The sequence below is a fragment of the Lycium barbarum genome, chromosome 11 (assembly GCF_019175385.1).
Source record: "Lycium barbarum isolate Lr01 chromosome 11, ASM1917538v2, whole genome shotgun sequence".
In the NCBI taxonomy this organism is placed as follows: Eukaryota; Viridiplantae; Streptophyta; class Magnoliopsida; order Solanales; family Solanaceae; genus Lycium; species Lycium barbarum.
The window spans coordinates 54,053,217-54,068,984 of NC_083347.1; positions in this window are offsets into that span (position 1 = coordinate 54,053,217).

The window sequence follows — 15,768 nt, forward strand, 5'->3', positions numbered from 1 at the left end:
CCAAAAGACTATTTTACTTGCTCTAACAATTACTCCACGTCGTAGAGGACCTTCCAATTGGTAGGAAAGCTAGAAGAAAACATTTTTTTTTTAATCAAAAATTACGGACCATATTCGGCCAGCCCCCTTGGCCGAATGGTTCTCCTTCTTTGCCTTCAATTTTCTAGAATTGCATAGTGAAGAATATGTCTTATTTTACCCCCACCTTTCCATATATATATAGTTCCCACAAGCATGTGAGGGGCACATGCCCTCTTCTCTAGAGGTTTCTTAAATTAAAACTAAGATGAATAATTTTTCTTATTTTGTCATCACTTCATACATGTATATTTTTGCATGGCTCCTACTAAAAATTATGAGCACATGGCTCTTGTCCCCTTCTTCTAGAATTTCCTTAAAATAACAAATATACCCACTTGTCTTGTTGTATAAACTTTGGTCCCTTAAGTAAGAACATGGACACATGGCCATGGGTGGGGCCCACTTTTTATGTCACATGGCCAAAGTGGCATTTCAAGAATTTTCTTGAACACTTTGTGAAATTCCCATTTTACCCCTAGTCTTCCACAATATTACCATGGGCCATTTTGCGAATTTCTCTTTTTGCCCTTAGCCTTTCTCAATATTTTCATACTAATAATAGTCATAAATAATATTCATAACAAATTGTACATTAAAATAATTTTGAAAATGATTCTGCCCTTATCTTACCACGATCACCTTGAAATATCTGAATTTATAAAATACGGGATATAACACTTTAAGCCTCGAGAAAATGGAAGTCTAATCATATCCAAATCATAAAATTAGAATCAACAAGAAACATCATTCAACCTAACTACTATTCAAGCCCAAATCCCAACCTATGGAATGGTGATTATGAACTAAATAGATGAAATTAGGAATCTACAGGTCTCAACATGAAATTAATGTTCTAGGTGATCAATTCCCATCAATTATAATCTAGAAGAACTCATGGATTACTCAAATTCAAATTCCAGGCAAAACCCCCAATTTTGGGTATAAACCCTAGCTTTTCAATTCAAGAATTAATCTCTAACAATGGTAGATATAAGCTCAACAACATAAGAAGCGTCAGATTCTATGATTATCCTAGCCAATTTCATCAACATAATCAACTTAGGAAGTCTAAACCCTTTTTAAGAAACTTTCATGAAAACCCATTTAATCCCTTCTTGATTCTATAGATTTCTAGCATTAGATCGTGAATAGGAATAACAATTTCGGAATCTAAGGCTAAGAGAATTACCTTGATGATGAATCTGCCCCAAAACCCTTAAATTCGCCTCCAAAGCTTAAGGTTATGAGAATAGAATAATGACATAAGGGTTGGGGTTTTATTAAGTCATTAAATGAAGAAACTCACCGTCAACCGCTTCTGCAATCAGGTGACCGCTATAACGGTCCCGCATCTGCGCTCACTCCACCGCTACAGCGGTTACCCAGAAAATGTACTTAGCTGCTTTTGTGGCGTGGCCACCACTATAGCAGCGCCGCCATTGCGGTACACCAGGAACTAGAAAATAATTCAAGTTTCACAAACTCATTTTGAAATTCGATTAACACATGAGGCCCTATACACACAAACTAGATATGCAGATATACATAAAAACACGCTAAGAACGCACTCGTGGCCTCAGAATTCCTAACGGAGATCTCGTTGACCAAGTCAAACCCCGATACCTCAAAACTAAATTTTCACCCCAAGTTCTAAAATGCACCCGAATGTATTGGGAACCGAACCGAATATACACACAAATTCTAAATGACCATTCAGACCTCTCAGAATTGATGAATTTCGATAAAGGTCCGTTTACAAAAACGTCAACTTGGGCCAACCATTTTGCACTTCAAGTCTAATTTCACAAAACCCAACCTATTTCGCATCCAATGACCTCAAAAACTATACCACCCATCCCCGCGGGTCAAATATGTGCTGATATAGCTCAGGAAAGGGCAAATTGGGTCAAACTAGCTGTAACGACCAAACGAGTCATTACAATGGTTTGTGTCCGAGATGTTCTGAGTGAGTTTCAGGTGCTAAAACTAAGATTTTGCAATTGCTAATTTTCTGGTGCAACAATTCCAGAAATACCGGTTATGTCCCAAGTTCGTCCTTAAATTTTAGATTTACGTCAAAATTTCAAAACATCATATCTCTCTCATTTTAAGGCCAAATTGGGTGATTCAAAAGGCTATCCTGGGTGGAATATTGCAAGGATCATGTTGGGCCTGTCAAAGTTAGGTTTTGTGATCATCTAGTATCTGTTACAAGGCCAGAAAAGTGTTGTATTTTTTTTTTACTTGTTTCGTGACTTTTTCTCACAAGTTTGGGAGCTCGGATTGAGGTGCGACATAAGCATGACATGACTAGATCCATAAAATAACATGAAATGGGTAACATGAAGGAATTTCCCAAACCAACGGAATGATCCTTATCCTACGCCGGTATATTGTAATGACCAGCTTGGTCGTTTTGAGCTTTTAAGCTTGTTTTCCCGAAAATACACTTCCCGTAGTTTTATCTCGGTATTTATAACACGTGGGGATCGGTGGCGTGGTTCCGGAGGAAATCGAGTGAGTTTCCGATTAGTTTTAGCAAAATTGAAAGTTCCTAAGTTACGAAAATGAGGAAGTTTGACCAAAGTCAACATCGAGGGTAAATGCGTCATTTTTGAAGTTTCATTGATTCCATTAGGTCCAGAATAAGATTTTTGACTTGGTTGGACTGTTGGTTCATGTCATGCCCCAACCTTGGTAAGGCGTGATTGGCACCCGGTGCCTTACGGGAACCGAGCGAGCCAAACTGTAACTTACACTCACTATGTCTCGAATTGCAACAAAAGACCAAAGAGGCTAAAATATGAACATAATATCATGCATATGTATAAGTACAATAGGCCCACGATGCCAACATATCCACTGACAAAACATAACGAAATTGTATACAGGAATCTGTCTGCAAAGCCTCTATGAACATGACTGAAGTACATATGTCGGGACAGGGCCTCCGACATTCCCTTAACACAAAATACGTACACATCCCTGACTCAGCAATTGCCAGGAAGAAGTGGAGCCCACAAATCAAAACTAGTACCTGAAACTGGCCTACTATGGAAGATCCTCGTCCCGTCTGTCTACACCTGTGGGCATAAACGTAGCGTTCCCAAACAAAAAGGATGTCAGTACGAATAGTGTACCGAGTATGTAAGGCGAAAATGTAACATAGTAAACATATACTGCAAGAAGAAGGAAAAGAATCAACCTGGCACTTCTGACTTACAAACGAGAATCTAGTATGTATATCTCTCTATACTCTCATATATTTAACTACATCTATGTACAATACTGTGTCTCTAACTTACTTATCATCCTGGTGCTAACTCTCTGCCCAACTGACCAGTGGTAAACTGCTCGACCGGCCATAGCCCGGTGGTAACCGCCTATCCGATTATCGCCCGATGGTAGAGTGCAACTGCCCGACTGATCAGTGGTAACTGCCCAACCGGCCGTAGCTCAGTGGCAATAACTGCCCAACCAGCCGCAGCATGGTAGTTAACACATATCTGCCCAACCGGCCATAGCCCGGTGGTAACATCTTCCCCACTGGCCGTAGACCAGTAGTAATTATTATTGATATCATAACCAAACTTCTACCACTAATCTCTATGCACTTCTCATGGTTATCACATAACCCGTAGGGTCTACATAATCACATAAGACTTATAAGCATAGCTCAGGCCATTAGTACTTCTTCCCGCTTGACTAGACAATAACCAAATCCTAAGATACAACATAAACCTCTCTTCGAACATTAAATACCTCATTAGGGATCCTCTACTAGCACTCTATTAATGTCCTATAAAAAAATCCTTAAGAACCTGTCCCTAAACTCATCGGATTATTATTATGGAACCATCATCATGAACACATCTCACCTTGAAGGAACAAAATCATAAGGTGAGATCAACATCAATGAATAACATCAATAGCCATGAAACAAGTTCAACAATATCACAGGAACATCCGGAACTGTAAGCTTTGGTATTTTAGAAATAAGGTTATTGAGGATATCATATATATGGGTTCACAACAAAGGGATCATGCCTTAAGAAAGAAGGGGGTTTAGCCTTAACATACCTGGAAACTCACTTCTCGACTTTCCAACCTACCTCTTGCCTTGCAATCTATTTACGATCACTTGTAGTCTCGTAATCTACATATAAAACCATTCATACTATTGTTAGTGTCACCATCATACATGTTACACCTCGAAAAAAAATTCGTTCATGAACAGTGAATAGACTGACAAAGGGTGTGACATATACGATGTTTGATAAAGTAAGAAATAACATTTGATGATTCTACATGAGATTTCAAAGACATTCGAAGTAAGAGAAGAAAGTTTGCCAAGAAAAGCAAGGCACACGTTGTGTATCGGAAAGGATTTATGAGTAACGAATTAATGATGACTTAATGATGTTTCAGAGAAGAGCTATAACATCCCTTAGATTGTTAATGAGCTGCTAAACAAGTGTCAATAAGGTTCCATAAGGATTGGAGATCAAACGAGTCGACGAGAAAGAGTTCGGAAAAGTTGGGTATTGTACGGCCAAACATACTGGCCGTATGTTCAACCATATAATCAGCCCAGATTAGCATCCCTCTCTGGACCAAATTTACGGCCAGACATACGGTCAGTATAATTTATACGGACTGTATGTTGGTCCGTAGAAATGGGTCGGGACAGATTTGAGTGTATTAATAAGGGATCCAAGTCTCATTTCATTTCCCTTTCACACCCCTTCTCTCTAGAACACTTCTCCCACAAGAATTCAAGGGATATTCATGATCAACTACATCAAACTAAGTGAATCAAGTGTAAGAAACCCATTAAAGTTTATCCAAGGCAAGGAATCCAAGTGAAGGTGAAACTAGGGTTTTTCTCAAGTGAGGAGTTTCCACCCAAGGTTCATTCCTACACCATCTAAGGTAAGATTTATGATATTTCCATGTTGTTTAAGGTATTTTAAAGTTGAAACACTTGGATTGTAGAAGAATATAGAAAAATGGGTCATGAATGTGGGAATAGTGTAATTTTGAGTAATAGCTTGATTCTTGATGTGTTGTGATATGGTTATGTTATAAATGTTATTAAGGACATGGGATAAGCATTATATGTTAGAAAACGTACTAGTATACTATGACCATGATTATGGATGAGTTGAAGTGGAATTGTGAAATGAGGGTAATGTAGAAGAATGAAGATTGTTGGTTATGATATTGTGAACGTTATTATAAATGTTTGGGAGTTGATATACCATATGGGTAAGGTTGTATAAACAAAGGAAATGCTGCCTAATTTTCTCTAGCCTTAGTAAGCACGTTCATATAATCGATTAGCTAATGTGAATGCGAATTCTCTTGAAGGTAGAAAAGTGAGCATTGAAGGAGAACAATCAAGCGATGGAAATTATTAAACAAAAGAGGTATGTAAGGCTAGTCCTTTCTTTCTAAAGCATGACTCTCATGGCATGAATCCTTCTACCTTTCCATGATTTTCCTACATATCGGAAACTATGAGTTTACAAGTATAAAGAGCTTCATACAACAAAAAGAAATGAGATACGTTATGAGTATGACAATACCGATGATGAATCTACGTCTAGAAGTCCTAAAGCTCATGATACGATATTCCCACGATGCTAATGATCCTTATATGATACCTATGATATTACTTCCCTACCTCTCTATGATTTTGCTTACATCTCGGGAATTATGAGATAATATTGATAAAGAGCCTCTTATGAGATAAAGATGAGAAATATGTCATGAATACGAAAATAATGATGGTAAGTTTAAGTCTAGAGATTCTAAAGCAAGATATGATGTCTCTGAAGTTAAAGATCCTACTTACAATCCCTTGATGTTGTTCATGGCGTACACTCACCTTAAAATGTTTGTCCCTTCAAGGTGAGATATGATGAATATGATAACTTCATAATGTAATCGGGGCTTCTCGACCTTATGTCACCTCGACATCGTTATAGATTGTCTATAAGCTCTAATGCATGTCCTATGACCAATGTTCCAAAAATTTACGAGTCTATGTTCATATGGGGTTCCATATGAGATAAAGGTAAGAAATATGCCATAGATGCGATGATGGTAATGATGAGCCTAAGTTAGAGATTATAAAGTCGATCATGCGATATTTTTACGAAGTTCATGCTACGAAAATGATACGATTTTCTTAGATTGTCTTTAAATTCAAATGCATGCTCTATGAAAAGTTATGATAAGCTTATGAGATATATATGATGATAACGATGACGATGTTGATAGTGATGATGATAATGATGACGATGATAATAGTGATGACTCTAAAGATATTTATGGGCTTTTATGTATATGTTCCTATATATGGCTATTATGAAACCTCAAGGTTATATGGCCGGGCAGAATGTGTGGATATATATATATATATATATATGATGCGCGCGCACCACTGCAGTTGGGTACGGATACTACTGAGCCTTGGTAGGGCCGGGTAAGAATATCACTGAGCCTTGGTAGGCCAGGCACGGACAACACTGAGCCTCGGTAGGGCCAGGCACGTATAACACTAGGCATTATTATAGCCGGGTAAGTAAGACACCGAACCAATATAGTCGGGTATGATACTACTATGTATTCTAATGTATGAAAAGCCCGAAAGATATGTATGTGATATTGTCGAGCCACTACGTGGCCGAATACGGATAATGTTTAATGTGTATGAGCAGATACGGTATTATGATATATGTATGATACGATGATGTATGCGCTACGATGATACATGTACTATGATTATACAATATATGATATGGGCATGAAAGGTATCCTCCCTTAAAAGTTACGCAGGTTATATCTTCATCTTATGTCTCATGACTTCTCTATTATGTTCATTTCATTCATGCCTTACATACTCAGTACAATATTCGTACTGACGTCCGTTTTCTTTGGACGCTGTGTTCATGCCCACAGGTAGACAGGGACGCAACCCAGATTTATTGAGGCCGATAAGCAGACTTTTGAGAGCACTCTATTATTCTGGAGGTGCCATTGATTTACTGTTTAGTGTGCATATATGTTTTGGGCACGACGGGGTCCTGTCCCGTCCATATGTCTAGTACTCTCGTAGATACGTATGTGTGGGTAGTATGGTCTCATGATTTTTCACGTGTATATATGTGTTATGTGGAAAGCCAAAGGGCTTATGTATATAAAGATAAATATGTTTCAAATGAAAAAAAAAGGTTTTTCCTGCGATTATGAGCATAACAAATATGATTGTACGCACAATGAGTAATAGAAAATGTGGTGCTCGGTGGTTAGCCCCGGGTACCCGTCATGGCCCAAGGCGGGTCGTGACAAAAGTGGTATTAGAGCAGTTCAGTCCTAGGTAATGTCTACGAGCCGTGTCTAGTAGAGTCTTGTTTATAGTGTGTTGCGCGCCACATCTATAAACAGGAGGCTACAGGGCATTTAGGATGGTCACTCTTCTTTCATCCTTAAGATCGTGCGATAGAGCTAAGCCATAAAAAATGAGATTCCTTATACTAACCCCTGATTGCAGCAGAAGAACGATAATGACAAAAGAAAGTGATTGATGATGTTGAAGTTACAATGGTAAGTCACTTCACTGAGACTACGTTATCAGGGTATGTATTCATATGTTAATGGATTGGTTGTCATAGACGCAAGTCAGTGTTCATATGATAGAGGAATTGATTAAATGTGTCTCTTGATGATAAGTTCAGTGATAAGTTTTGAACTAAGCAAAATCGAATGAATCAGAACAAAGGTAAGCGACGGCACGAAAGCCGTGTGTCGAGTAAAGTAAGAATATTAAGGTATGATTGAAATGTAAAGCTGAAGGGTGAAAGGAAAGGTAAATAGGAAGGAATAACAGGACAAATCGCTAAAGGATCAGGTACATCTCGAAGTGTGATATATGAGGTAAGTTTCGACATTTTGTGCTTTTACTTGAAAGTGGGAGCCCTGTGTGGCTGAGATATGTCGTATATATCTATATATTGGCCCTGTGAGGCATGGTTGGTATTTTCTGCGTGCAGGTTTTGGGATAGTAAGAAATATAGAGGAAACTCCGCCAAAAGTTTCCTAGAATCCAAAGGAGATAAGATATAAGCTTGTAATATGTCCTAATGGGAAAAGATGTTGTGCAAAAAGTAATGGAAGGACGAGATTAAGTTAGGAGTATCATTAACAACTACAAGAGATGAGTTAAATACTATTGAATTGATAGTAATGGTAATTATAAGATCGACATTGATACGGTAAAGAGAAATGCTAGAGTAAATTAAGGAGACTGGTAGTACTAAAACATGACATGGAAGAGAAAGGGGAACTCCAATAGAGTGCGATACCGAAGTATTGATTGGATGGATAAACACAAGGAAAATACGACAAGACTATTAGCAAAATAAAGTGACAGCATGACTCAGGCAGGGGTATGAAATATGAAGGGGTATAACAAATGTGAATCCATTGGTAAAATAACTTATGTGGTAAGTGTAATAGGGTTGATCAGAAAGAGTAACAGGTTAAGTATGCTTACTTCATGAGGTTTATTCTATTTTTATTAAGCGGGATTGCAAATGAGATCAAGAAGTGTCACTCTATAGAGTTGATTATGATCAGGGTATAATGAGAACGGAACAAGAATTGTAATACAAAGTATAGCGAGGAAATGACTAACGACGTGACCTATCCTATATGAATAAAGAGCGAATGCAGGTGCGAAACTAACAAGCGAGCCATGGGGCAGTAGATGAGAAAGCTTATAAGACCTTGTTAGAAAAATTCCAGCATAGAGGTTTCGCAATGACAGAAATGATAGCAAGTAAGCTTGAAAAAGGAATCAGAGAAATGTGATACGGAAAAGTAGTAGTAGTTCGTGATTTGTACAATTGAGATCATAAGTGATATCTTTAGCTGGATATAAAAGACCAAGACTACAGAAAGATGAATAGCGCAATAGGACGATTGTTAAGAGAAGAATTAGCACAATAAGGATGAGAGGGGAAGATTAGAATGAACAGAATAAGTTTTGGGAAGCGAAGAATGGATGGTACAAAGGTAGTATATTCTAAAGGACAAAGCGGTACTAAGTTAAGAATAGGTTTCCTCGTGCAGAGAATAAAGGATTGATTATAAAATGGGAGGAAATAAGATAAATTGAGGGGGAAGGAATGTAAAGGAGTAAGAATGGGAATAGAAAGAAAGGAAATACGTCGCAAAGTATGCGCACTTAAGACGTAGTCGTGTTATGATTAAAGGAAGATGCATCTCCTACGAATATCCTATACCATGTCAGAATGAGTAAAATATATAAAGTAATGAGTTAGAAAGAAAAAGGTGGCCATGAGTTACGAGTTTACCGTGCGACGATAAAGCGATAGAGAAAAGCTATCATCAATGACAAGTACAATATGATTATGATTGGTTTTGAAATCAATGTTGAGTGCAAAACAAGAGTGAAGGAGTATGAGGCATAAGGGGTATTAGTTGCGCATGAGACTTAGGCCCTGGAAAAACAGAGATGACGTTGCAAGTGATCTTTGAGCACCGAAGAAGAGGGCAAGTGACATTACATGGATGGTATGGATAACTAAACATACTACTATTGTGAGCATCCATATGGGACAAAAGTTGTTAATTGGAGCGGATTTAGACATTGACTCATAACTACCAGATGAGCTAAGTAAAATACATCCTTGCTCGGATTGCTATATCGGATTGTATTACTTGATCACAAAACTACAAGATGAGTATGTTAAGACTTCACACATGAATTATCGTAGCTACCAATTATGGGAAATGGCATGAATAAGATGTAGTATAGTAAGGGACTTATGAATTCAAGATTTGAAAGTGAGGCAACAGATTTGAGAATGGTACAAGTAAAACCCTTAAAGGGGGGAAGCGAGTAAAGAGAATACAAGTGTAGAGATTGAAACAATGGACCCTAAGATGTGACAGATATAGACTCTAAAACAAAGATTGAGAGTTATGCAGAAGTGAGTTTAATAACTAGTAAATAAACGAACACGAATTGAGCAGGCATCTGAGACTGTACTGGAAATCATTCATGAAGACCTTGGACTACGTGATATTGAGAACAAATAACTCAAGGGATATTGTAAAGGATGGTGATGTTATACTAGAATAGAGGCAAAGTCACTAACGGTAAAGTCGTAGTTAATGATATTGCGATTTACAAGCGACAATTAAGAAAGGGACCTAAGGTTTTCTATAGTAGAACATAAGATATGACGATCAAGGGAAAAATAAAGGAAGGAAAAGAGCATGACGAGATAAGTTACTATAGCTAGACAAAAGAGTTTTGGTATGAATGGCACCGAGCCTTGTCGAGGCCGGATATGCGAAAACCACCGAACCTTCAAGGTTGGGTATGCTATGGATATGAATACGGATACGAATATGGATACGGATAAGGAATATATGCATGTATATAGATGTGTGTGTACACGAATCACGCAAGAACGATTATGTAACTTGCAAGTAATTATGTGTCGCCAATGAAACCATGTGGGTACTTAAAAAGAGGAGTAAGAGGTAAACAAGAACTGTGTGGTCATGATACTTCGGGTCAGTGAAGGAAAATATATGGTAAATGGAGTTGAAATGTTGAGTTGGGATTATCGTTAAGGATAAATAGAATAATTACTTGGAATATGATATAAGTACATGTTATATGCTTCCTACAGTAGCCCTGAGGTGTGTTAGGTCACTTACGAATTTGCTAAGATCATTGAATAAAGGGTGTTTTACCAGAAAAATGTTATGCCCTGAAACTTTCATTTTTGCATCACTATGGTTATAGCGAAATTTAAACAGTTACCAGAGGATTAAAATGATGACTCCCAAAATAGGTTCAAGAGGAAACGATGTTGCCCCAGGTAGGCAATGCAATGCTTTACTTTTAATGCTTTTGGTCGTGTGTGGTCATATTGTGTGTTGTAATGTCATAGCCCTAAGTGGCAGTGTTATTTTGGACTGTTGTGAAAAAATGGTAGTGCCATATTATAGGGGAAACTCTGGCAAAATATTTGTAGAATTTTCGAGAACTTAACATTCGAGGACGAATGTTTTAAAGGGGGGAAGAATGTTACACCTCGATTTTTTTTTCGTTCAGGCACAGTTAATAGATTGACGAAGGGAGAAACGTATACGATGTTTGATAAAGTAAGAAATAACATTTGATGATTCTACATGAGATTTCAAAGACATTCGAAGTAAGAGAAGAAAGTTTGCCAAGAAAAGCAAGGCAAACGTTGTGTATCGGAAAGGATTTATGAGTAACGAATTAATGATGACTTAATGATGTTTTGGAGAAGAGCTATAACATCCCTTAGATTGTTAATGAGGTGTTAAACAAGTGTCAAGAAGGTTCCATAAGGATTGGAGATCAAACGAGTCGACAAGAAAGAGTTTGGAAAAGCTGGGCATTGTACGGCCAAACATACTGGCCGTATAAAACATACTGGCCGTATGTTCAACCGTATAATCAGCCCTGATTAGCATCCCTCTCTGGACCAAATTTACGGCCAGACATACAGTCAGTATAATTTATACGGACCGTATGTTGGTCCGTAGAAATGGGTCGGGACAGATTTGAGTGTATTAATAAGGGATCCAAGTCTCATGTCATTTCATTTCCCTTTCACACCCCTTCTCTCTAGAACACTTCTCCCACAAGAATTCAAGGGATATTCATGATCAACTACATCAAACTAAGTGAATCAAGTGTAAGAAACCCATTAAAGTTTATCCAAGGCAAGAAATCCAAGTGAAGGTGAAACTAGGGTTTTGCTCAAGTGAGGATTTTCCACCCAAGGTTCATTCCTACACCATCTAAGGTAAGATTTATGATATTTCCATGTTGTTTAAGGTATTTTAAAGTTGAAACACTTGGATTGTAGAAGAATATAGAAAAATGGGTCATGAATGTGGGAATAGTGTCATTTTGAGTAATAGCTTGATTCTTGATGTGTTGTGATATGGTTACGTTATAAATGATATTAAGGACATGGGATAAGCATTATATGTGAGAAAAAGTACTAGTATACTATGACCATGATTATGCTGCCCAATTTTCTCTAGCCTTAGTAAGCACGTTAATATAATCGATTAGCTAATGTGAATGCAAATTCTCTTGAAGGTAGAAATGTGAGCATTGAAGGAGAACAATCAAGCGATGGAAATTATTAAACGAAAGAGGTATGTATGGCTAGTCCTTTCTTTCTAAATCATGACTCTCATGGCATGAATCCTTCTACCTTTCCATGATTTTCCTACATATCGGAAACTATGAGTCTACAAGTATAAAGAGCTTCATACAACATAAAGAAAAGAGATACGTTACAAGTATGACAATACGGATGATGAATCTACATCTAGAATTCCTAAAGCTCATGATACGATATTCCCACGAAGCTAATGATCCTTATATGATTCCTATGATATTACTTCCCTACCTCTCCATGATTTTCTTACATCCCGGGAATTATGAGACAATATTGATAAAGTGCCTCTTATGAGATAAAGATGAGAAATATGTCATGAATACGAAAATAATGATGGTAAGTTTAAGTCTAGAGATTCTAAAGCAAGATATGATGTCTATGAAGTTAAAGATCCTACTTACAATCCCTTGATGTTGTTCATGGCGTACGCTCACCTTAAAATGTTAGTCCCTTCAAGGTGAGATATGATGAATATGATTACTCCATAATGTAATCGGGGGTTCTCGACCTTATGTTACCCCGACATTGTTATAGATTGTCTATAAGCTCTAATGCATGCCCTATGACCAATGTTCTGAAAAGTTACGAGTCTATGTTCATATGGGGTTCCATATGAGATAAAGGTAAGAGATATTCCATAGATACGATGATGGTAATGATGAGCCTAAGTTAGAGATTATAAAGTCGATCATGCGATATTTTTACGAAGTTCATGCTACGAATATGATACGATTTTCTTAGATTGTCTTTAAAATCAAATGCATGCTCTATGAAAGGTTATGATAAGCTTATGAGATATATGTCATGATAACAATGACGATGTTGATAGTGATGATGATAATGATGACAATGATAATAGTGATGACTCTAAAGATATTTATGGGCTTTTATGTATATGTGCCTCTATATGGCTATTATGAAACCTCGAGCTTATATGGCCGGGTAGAATGTATACATATATATATATATATATGATGATGATGATGGGCGCGCACCACTGCAGTTGGGTACGGATACCGCTGAGCCTTGGTAGGGCCGGGTATGAATATCACTGAGCCTTGGTAGGGCCAGGCACGGACAACACTGAGCCTTGGTAGGGCCATGCACGTATAATACCAGGCATTATTATAGCCGGGTACGTAAGACACCGAACCTATATAGTCGAGTACGATACTACTATGTATTCTAATGTATGAAAAGCCCGGAAGATATGTATGTGATATTGTCGAGCCACTACGTGGCCGAATACGGATAATGTTTAATGTGTATGAGCAGATACGGTATTATGATATATGTATGATACGATGATGTATGCGCTACGATGATACATGTACTATGATTATACAATATATGATATAGGCATGAAAGGTATCCTCCCTTAAAAGTTACGCAGGTTATATCTTCATCTTATGTCTCATGACTTCTCTGTTATGTTCATTTCATTCATGCCTTACATACTCAGTACAATATTCGTACTGACGTCTATTTTCTTTGGACGTTGTGTCCATGCCCACAGGTAGACAGGGAGGCGACCCAAATTTATAGAGGCCGATAAGCAGACTTTTGAGAGCACTCCATTATTCCGGAGGTACCATTGATTTACTGTTTAGTGTATATAGATGTTTTTCGCACGACGGGGTCCTATCCGGTCCATATGTCTAGTACTCTAGTAGAGTCTCGTAGATACATATGTGTGGGTAGTATGGTCTCACGATTTTCCACGTGTATATATGTGTTATGTGGAATGCCAAAGGGCTTATGTATATAAAGATAAATATGTTTCAAATGAAAAAAATGGTTTTTCCTATGACTATGAGCATAAGAAATACGATTGTACGTAGAATGAGTCATTGAACAAGTGGTGCTCGGTGGTTAGCCCCGGGTACCTGTCATGGCCCTAGCCGGGTCGTGACAATACACTTGTCTTAAGCCTTTAATTTACATCCATTTTGACTCTGCCGAAATTCGGACAGCATCTCCCCTGTTTATATGCCTTGCCCGAAATCACAATACCAATAACCAACAACAACAACAATACCAATATCAGCAACAACATTATTAACACCAATATACTCCTTAAAACGTCCCACACGATGTTTACCCCATTTCTCAACCAACTAATCTGTTATAAGACGATTTAATAACTCTATTTTTGTAAATAAATCGAAATCAATATCAATAAAGAGAGATCCATACCTTATTATTGCTAGAACAGCAATAACTTTAATAGCTACTTTGAATCCAAGCCAAAATCCACCACAAAATGATATTATATGCTATCCGGACCTAAATACCGAGATTTCACTTGATTCACGTAAAATTTAGTGGACGGAAGTTGGGGTGTGTTGGATGAAAAATGAGGGGTAAATCCCCTTTTATAAGGTTCTAGAGTCGGTTTCCACCGACCTAGAATTTGCCTTTCTCGTTCGCGGCCTTGGGTCACGTTCGCGAAGGGTTAATCCCTGCTCCTCTTCATGTTCGTGGCCCTTTGGTCGCCTTTGTGTAGGTAAATTTATGCTCTAGCGACCTAACTTTTAACGACCATAACTCTCTACTTCGATGTCCTACCGGCGAGCAGTTTGTTGTGTTGTAAACTAGACTTCATGAACTTCAATTTAGGCTTTGGTTTTGCTTCAAAACTTCTCATATACTAAAAGATATTCTTTCTCCAAGTTGGGCCAAAATTGCCCCTTATATTTTCTTTAAAGTTCCAACAAATTTAATTTCTTTGATTCACTTGCCCTTCAATCCATCCATAGTTTATTATATGAACTTAAACCCTCAAAATCATAAGATAAACACATATAATCTCATATACCTCTTGAAAGGTAGCTCGAATCTCAACATACAAAACTACGGGGTGTAACAGTTCGCCTCACGAGGCATTCGAGTGTGATTTGGACCATTGGTTGAAAATCTAGTATTTTGAAGAATTAGAATTGACCTTGGTCAACACCGGGTCAAGACAACCTCTTTTGGGAATTTTGAGTGCAGAAGCGTGTTTTATGATTGAAATGCATATATGGTTTGTGTCTTGGAGGTTTTGAATGAGTTTCGGGTGCTAAAACTAAGATTTTGCAATTGCTGAATTTTCTGGTGCAACAATTCCGAAAATACCGGTTATGTCCCAATTTCGTCCTTAAATTTCACATTTCCTTCATAACTTCAAAACATTATGTCTCTCTCATTATAATGCCAAATTAGGTGATTCAAAAAGCTATCATGGGTGGAATCGTGCAAGGATGATGTTAGGCTTGTCAAAGGTGAATTTTGTGATCATCTAACATCTATTTCGGGGTCGGACAGCTGCTGTGTTTTTTTGTTACTTATTTCGAGACTTTTTCTCACAAGTTTGGCAGCTCGGATTGAGGTGATTTCAAGGCATTCTTCTCGTATTTGCTTGGGGGTAAGAATC